The sequence below is a fragment of the Magnolia sinica genome, chromosome 11 (genome assembly GCF_029962835.1).
Source record: "Magnolia sinica isolate HGM2019 chromosome 11, MsV1, whole genome shotgun sequence".
NCBI classification, from domain to species: Eukaryota; Viridiplantae; Streptophyta; class Magnoliopsida; order Magnoliales; family Magnoliaceae; genus Magnolia; species Magnolia sinica.
In genome coordinates this window covers 52,210,138-52,217,641 of record NC_080583.1, presented here as the reverse complement: position 1 = coordinate 52,217,641, position 7,504 = coordinate 52,210,138, and the positions used below count along the sequence as shown (strand labels likewise).

Genomic DNA, 7,504 nt, shown 5'->3' with positions numbered 1-7,504 from the left:
TAGTCGGACACTTATATTTTGGCATTTACCACATGACACAAAGAATTATAGTGGTTCGGTGCTTCAAAATCAGCCACACCTACTCCACTCCCAAAATTACTTTCCTCGTAATTTTAACTTTCACTATGAAAATGTTTTCACAGGGTCACCTTAAAAACGTGATACAATTCCTTGTGATTTTCACGGGCTATCACAATAAAAACCCAAACTGAGATTTTACCAGGCTATCTCAGATAAAACCTTAACTGAGATTTTCATGGGAGATCTTAGAAAAACATAAAAAGAGTTATAGAAGGTATACTTATCTTCATCGTAGAAGATGTAGCAGAAGGACCCCTTTCTTGAATTTAGATTGTGTCGTGTTTAGTCAGATAGAAATGGTGTAGGGTTCTATTGATTTTAATTTTGTTAAACCTAAAAGCTACTTAATTCAATTCTCTTAGATCTCAAAGAAGAGTATAGTTTACTCTCTTAGATTAAACTTAAAATATTTGAGACTAAAGGGAATTGAAAAAGTTATTTAAATAAATTATAAATACTAACTAATAGCTTACTAATAACTTGAGCTTCTCTCTCTCTCTTGCAGAAGAATTCTGATAATTAAATTGTGTAATTCAGAATGAGAGAAGAACTCAATTTATAGATAAAGAAGTTAGAATTTCGGTTAGCCTGAGATAGGCTTTGACTAGCCTAACTTCAGCGGATTCTGTTTAATAGATTTTGGATTGTGTGGGATAAGAATTATCCAAAATTTGGCTAGCCGAAGGTCAACTTCAGCTGGCCGAACAACACAATTCAGCTAGCCGAATTTGACCTTTAGTTGGCCAAATTCCAAAAGTTGATGTTACTGGAATTTGACTCGAACTTTCTATGGCTGGCCAAATTTTAAGCGTGGGCTAGCCGAACTAAAACTTGGGCTAGCTGAATTTACAACATAGGTTATTATTTGCTTTAGGCTTGAAGTTAGGTTGGCAGAACCAAAAGTTAGGCTAGTCGAATTCTAGGCAGAACAAGTGAAAAAAATCCATAATTAAACAAGTTTGAAAACACCTAGTCCTAAGGTCTTTCTAGGGTTTTATACTACTTGAGATATATTAAATATTTGAGTCTCTTTGGCTTGAACTTTGTCTCAGACTTCATATTGAATTTGAGCTTGATCTTTTCTTGAACATAGACCGATCTTGAGCTTGATCTTCTCGTGAACAAAAACTGATCTTGAGCTTGATCTTCTCTTAAACATAGACCGATCTTTGAAGATCTACTTTGAAGTGGTTTTGTCTTACGAAATTTGACAACCTAAGTGTGCTCAACATCCTAGCACTTACAAAATTACTATTGGCAATCAATCTGAATCATCATCAAAATTAAATCCAATTGAGAATAGATTAGTCAAAGATCATCCGACAAATCAAATACTCAGTAATCCTCACACTGGTGTACAGATCAGAAGACAATTGGAAAACATGCAATTCTGTGTGCTTCACTTCCCAAATAGAACTGATTAATGTAAATGAAGCCATTGCTGATGAAAATTGAATTTTGGCTATGCAAGATGAATTTAATTAGTTTATCAGAAACGATGTTTGGTATCTAGCTCCTAGACCATCTGACAAACATGTGATTGGAACTAAATGGATCTTCAAAAATAAATATGATGAATTTGGTAATATTATGAGAAATAAAGCATGATTGGTTGTTCAAGGGTACACTCAAATTGATGGAATTGACTATGATGAGACCTTTGCTCCAGTTGCTCGACTTGAATCCATCAGGATATTTATTTCCATCACATGTCATAAAAATTTTAAAATATACCAAATAGATGTTAAGAGTGCCTTCTTGAATGATGACTTAAATGTGGAAGTTTATGTAAAATAACATAAAGGGTTTGAAGATCCTAAACTTCCTAACAATGTATACCGTCTTAAAAAGGCTCTATATGACTTAAAACAAGCTCCAAGAGCATGATATGAAAAATTAACTAAATTTTTTCTTAGTCAAAACTTCAAAATGGAAAATGTTGATAAAACTTTGTTTATCAAAAAATATAATGAAGATATGTTGATTGTTTAAATATATGTAGATGATATTATTATCTATGGATCAACAAATACTAAACTTTCCTCTAAATTTACAGATTCGATGAAATTGGAATTTGAAATGAGTATGGTTGGTGAGATGAATTATTTCCTTGGTCTCCAAGTGAAATAGCTTAAGGATGAGATATTTATCTCTCACACCAAATATGTGATGAATCTTATTAAGAAATTTGGCTTTGAGAATGGTAAAAATTTTCAAACACCCATGGCTACAACACTCAAACTGTCTAAAGATGATTTGGGTAAAAGTGTTGACCTGCGTCTTTACTGTTACAAGATTGGTAGTTTATTATGTTTAACTGCCAATAGACCTGATATTTCTTTCAGTGTAGGCATATGGGCTTATGGTATCCTCATGATACATTATTATAGATTATTGGATATACTGATGTTGATTGGGCTGGTAATTTCAATGATAGAAAATCCACAAGTGGTGGATGCTTTTACATTGGAATTTGTCTTGTCTCTTGGATGAGCAAGAAAAAACACTCAGTATCATTATCCTCTGTTGAAGCTGAATATATTGCGGTAAGGAATGCATGCATAGAATAATGTGGATGATACGTATGTTAGCAGACTATGGTATTGATCAAGATACCATGAATTTATACTATGACAATACCAGTGCCTAAACATATCCAAAAATCCTATTCAACATTCTCGAACAAAACACATTGACATTCGATATTATTATATCCGAGAATTCGTTGAAAGCAAGACTGTCATGCTTGAATACATCAGTACCAACTTGTTCGGCTAGCCGATCACCATACCCGGTCTAGCCGAACCGAGTGCGATTTGGGTAAAAAGGGGAAAAAAACTGTAAATGCCTCATTTTCCACTTCATCTTCCTCGGCTCACTGGTGCTTCTTTCGGCCAACCCATCGTCCTAACCTCATTGTAAATGGTTTATTTGTCATTTTCTTCTAGATTTAAGTTCTTAGTAGTGATTTATTTGAGAATCCATCATTTTACTTGAATCTAGATCATTCTTTTTGGTGGGTTTTGCTAAAAAAATCTGATCTAGTCAAACCCATCAATTTGTTTGCTATTCCTTACTATTCTTTAGTCGTTTCTTCCATGGAACATCAGACTAAGCATATTGTTTGTCATCCTCAGTCCGGTTCCTCATCTTGCTCCACTACTCGGGTTATGCGCACTATTCACACACCGGAGGATGACCCTAAGAATGTATGGGATTTCCGTACTCGGAGTATAATTATTGAGCAACCTATGAATGTCAATCATATTGCTAAATATGGTCCAGTTAAAATTGTCTTCGAGGTAGGATGGGAGAAAATTTTTGGTTGGGGAGGAGCATCTTACTAGTCATTGCCCAAGGGATGTATGCATCCATAAGTGAAGTTTCTTTTGAGCCGTTAACATTTAATGTTCAATTTCTGTAAGACATTGTTTTCACAACCGCATGTGTAGTAATAATCTTGGTAAGACCGAGGTCGAATCCACAGGGATTGATCATGTGCGTTTATGAAATTAACTAGAAGTAGAACTAGAAGAAGCTGTAAAACTAATTCTGAAGTGATTGAGAGAGTAATTGTGAATTAAGTAATTAAAATTAAGAATTTAAAGGTGGGAACTAGGGTGCCAAGGATCCACTTGTAGTGATTAGGGAGCCCTCTTACTTTATTCAAGTAACACAATTAGAATTGGAGTCCTATCCTATCCAATTGGAAAATATATCAATAAAACCAAATCTGAACTTCCATTGACCTAATTCTTAATGAAGAGGAACTATGATAATTGGTAGGGATTCCATCACCCAACCATGCCCAGGAGACAATGAAAAACAATAGGATTTACTAATCCCATAATCTCAAAACGGGAGAATTGTGAAGATTAGGAAGGATTTCATCACCCTACCATGCCCAAGGGATGATGGTGAACAATAGAAATTACTAATTTTATAATCTCATATCAGGGAAAGAAGATACTCAAAGCTATTGCAGATCTACTGTAATTTGAGTCACAATAAACCATTAAAAACTGAAAGTATTCCTTAAATATCAAATTAGAATCCATGGAGTTTAACATAAACATGAATCAAAGTAATAGAAACATCCCATCATGCTATAAGCTTCACCTCTTAGTCCTAGCTAAGAGGTTTAGCCAACCATAGACATGATTGGATCTAAAATCCTATAAGAAAGCATGAAAACAACTAAAGAAAAATAAAAATTCTTGGCGTCAGACGGACTCACAGAACATGCTGACGTTAGTCTAGTAGCTATCTGCTGCTGGATGGACGGTCTTAACAAAACACAAATATCATGTGGGTCCCACACCACGTGTGAGATTGGACGGCTTGGATCACCACCGTCCCACCCACTAGATGGTGGGATAAAACACATACATCATATCTGGCCCCACATGTGGGTGCCACATGTGCCAAACAGGTGCATCCAGCACCATCATTTGCTCGACGGTGTGGATGAAACAAATACAATATGGTGGGCCTTAGATCCGCTGACGTCTACAGAAGCTTTCTGCTACTCGTCCAACAGATGGACAGAGTATATAAAACACATACATCTTAGTGTGGCCACTGTCTAGAGCTACTGGACAGTGTAGATGTAATAAATACATCCAGGGGGGTGGATCTCCACCGTCCAGATCTGCTGGACAGTGCACATATAATAAATACATCATAGTGGGTCCACATCAGCGTGGCCCACCACTGGATCAAACTGATACTTGTGATTCCCTTCATCCAGGGCCTATCAAAAATCCACTAGCAAGGTGGGCCATGTTCCAACACCAAAATAGAAAGAGAGAGAGAGAGAGAGAGAGAGAGAGAGAGAGAGAGAGAGAGAGAGAGAGAAATAGAGAAAAAGAGGGAGAGATCGGTGGAAATGGGAGGGACCCCGCCACTATGGGCCCCTCTTTAAACAATGCATACATTAAGATGGGTCCCACGACATGTGGGCACTCTAATCATCAAAATCACACAAAAATCACCCACCATTCGATCTTCTCTTCCTTCTTCCGCCTATAGCCTCTAGAGCTCTAAGGGAACGATTTCAACGGTTGAGATGATCTTTGGATGGTGGAGATGGGAGGTAGGAAGGTGGGCCACACTAGCTTCTCTCATGGAAGCTTAGACGTGGGTTGCTTGGAGAATGAGGGAGAGAGATGAGAGAGGGAGAGGTTGTAAAGGAGAGAGAGAGATGGGTGAGTGATGGGTGTACTTGGTTGTAAGAGAGAGAGTTGACTTTAGGGAGGGTGGTTGTACTTGGGGATGGGTGTTTTACTTTGACTAGTGATGTGATTGATTTGACAGATTTCTCTTGGGTTTTGCAAATACACTACATTTTTCTCGAACTGAACGCGGGTCCACATCTCCTAGCCTGGGTATCGCCTCGGCGCCCGAGACGCAGCATCGGAACCGCGGCGATGGTGTGGTCGCTAGGGTATAAGTCTTGGGTTGAGCTGATTCTGGAATGCGGGATATGACTCAGGATCACGCGTAAACACCGTTTACAGATGGCGGGTGGTGGAATTCAATCGGGAGGATCGCGGAAGCCTATGTAATGGTACAGTCTAGGATACGGGTCTTATAGATAAACTCATAACTCCATTCCTGCAATTAATGATTGCATTTGATGTAACAAGGAATGGGCGGCAAAAAATAACAGGAATCTGAGTGCTCATGTTCATGTTGGGTTGAGTATCCAGGACAATAAAATCTACTAGATGGTAGAATTTATCAACCTGGACCAACACATCCTCAATGATCCCTCTCGGTACACGAATTGATCGATTGGCAAGTTGTAATGTGGTCCGAGTGAGTTTTAATTCACCTAGCCTAGTTGTTCGTAAACCGAGTAAGGAATCAGATTAACACTCCTCCCCAAGTCAAGAAGTGCATGCTCAATTTGGCAGTTCCCAATTACACAAGTGATGGTTGGGTTACCAGGGTCTTTGTACTTTTGTGACACATGTTACTTAAGGATGGCGCTCACTTTTTCTGTTAGAAAAAATCTCTATTGAATAGTATGCCATCTCTTGGTAGTGCATAGATCTTTTAGAAATTTGGCATATGAAGGGATTTGTTTAACGAAATCCAGTAGAGGGATGTTGACTTTCACTTGTTTAAGTACCTTTAGAATATTATGAGAATTTGATAGAGGTTTTGGTATAATCAACCGCTGAGGGAATGGAGCAATCGGCCTACCTTGAGGTTCTAATTTTAACCCATGTGGGGCAATACTAGGTCTATCGTCCGTGTCTTCTTTTAGGTCCTTTGAATTTTCAGTCTTTACCAGAATAGATTTGTCAATTGTTTTACCACTCCTAAGAGTGGTGATAGACTTAGATTGTTCCACATATTGATTTGAAGAGATTGGGTCATTAATTTCATATTGCGGTTTAGGGTTGGGGAGAGGTTGGGCCGGAAAGATCCCTTTCTCCCCAATTAAAATTTTTGTCTCACACCCTTGTATGGCCTTTGAAAGATCTTGAATGGCTTGCAATATAATCTGATTGAAAAGCTCTTGATTTTAAAGGTGTTTTAAGACTGGATCCTCTTAAAGGTTCCCTTGATTTAGGAATTGGTTAGGGAATCCTTGAGAAGTAGCAGTTTGTCTATTCCTCTAGCTGGAGTTGTATGTATTTGAGGCGGGTCCACTAAAAGGTCTTTGGTAGTTGTTCACGGCATTTGACTACTCATTCAGAATTTCTTGGAAAGCAGGTATTGTTAGACAATTTTTAGTTGTATGTATGTTGCAAGTGTAAATACCGCAAACTACTTCCTTAGCCTTATCCTTCTTAACTTCCATGGCCTTGACTCTTCTTGTGAGATCGGCCACTCTTGCACTCAAGTCATCTTCTTCTTTTAAAGCATTCATTCCTCCCATTTCCTTTGATTGAGTAGGCTCAGAGGTGGTGGGTTTTGGAGACATGTCCCATGATTGTACGTTTTCAGCAAGTCTGTCCAAATAATCTCACACATCATTGACATCTTTGTTCATGAATTCCCATTGCACATTCTCTCGACCAATTGACGCATGGAAAATGTCAGTCAATTGTAGAAGAAATTTGTGATGCGCCACGTTTCAAAACCATGTTGTGGGCATGAACTAACAAGATCCTTGAATCACTCCCAACATTAGAAGAATGTTTCGTCTTCCTTTTGGGCAAAGTTCATGATTAACTTTTTGAAGGTGTTCGTTTTATGGTATGAGACAAATTTCTTAGTGAACTCCCTTGTCATGTTGTTCCATTTACCTATCGATCATGGACGTAGGGAGTGCAACCACGTCTTAGCCTTTTCTTTTAAGGAGAAGGGAAAGAGTTTCTACCTGTCCGTGTCCTTAGATACATTAGGAAAGTATTGAGTGGCTATTATCTCATCAAACTCTTTCAAGTATAGATATGGATTTTCAGAT

The 7,504-nt window shown here is 38.1% G+C and overlaps 1 non-coding gene across 1 annotated transcript; it reads left to right on the top strand.

Moving 5' to 3' along the window:
• The first annotated feature begins 7,174 nt into the window (after positions 1 to 7,174).
• LOC131219760 (small nucleolar RNA R71) lies at positions 7,175 to 7,281 on the top strand. Its single transcript, XR_009158405.1, has one exon. It is a non-coding gene; the product is annotated as a small nucleolar RNA R71 (small nucleolar RNA).
• Positions 7,282 to 7,504: the final 223 nt, after the last annotated feature.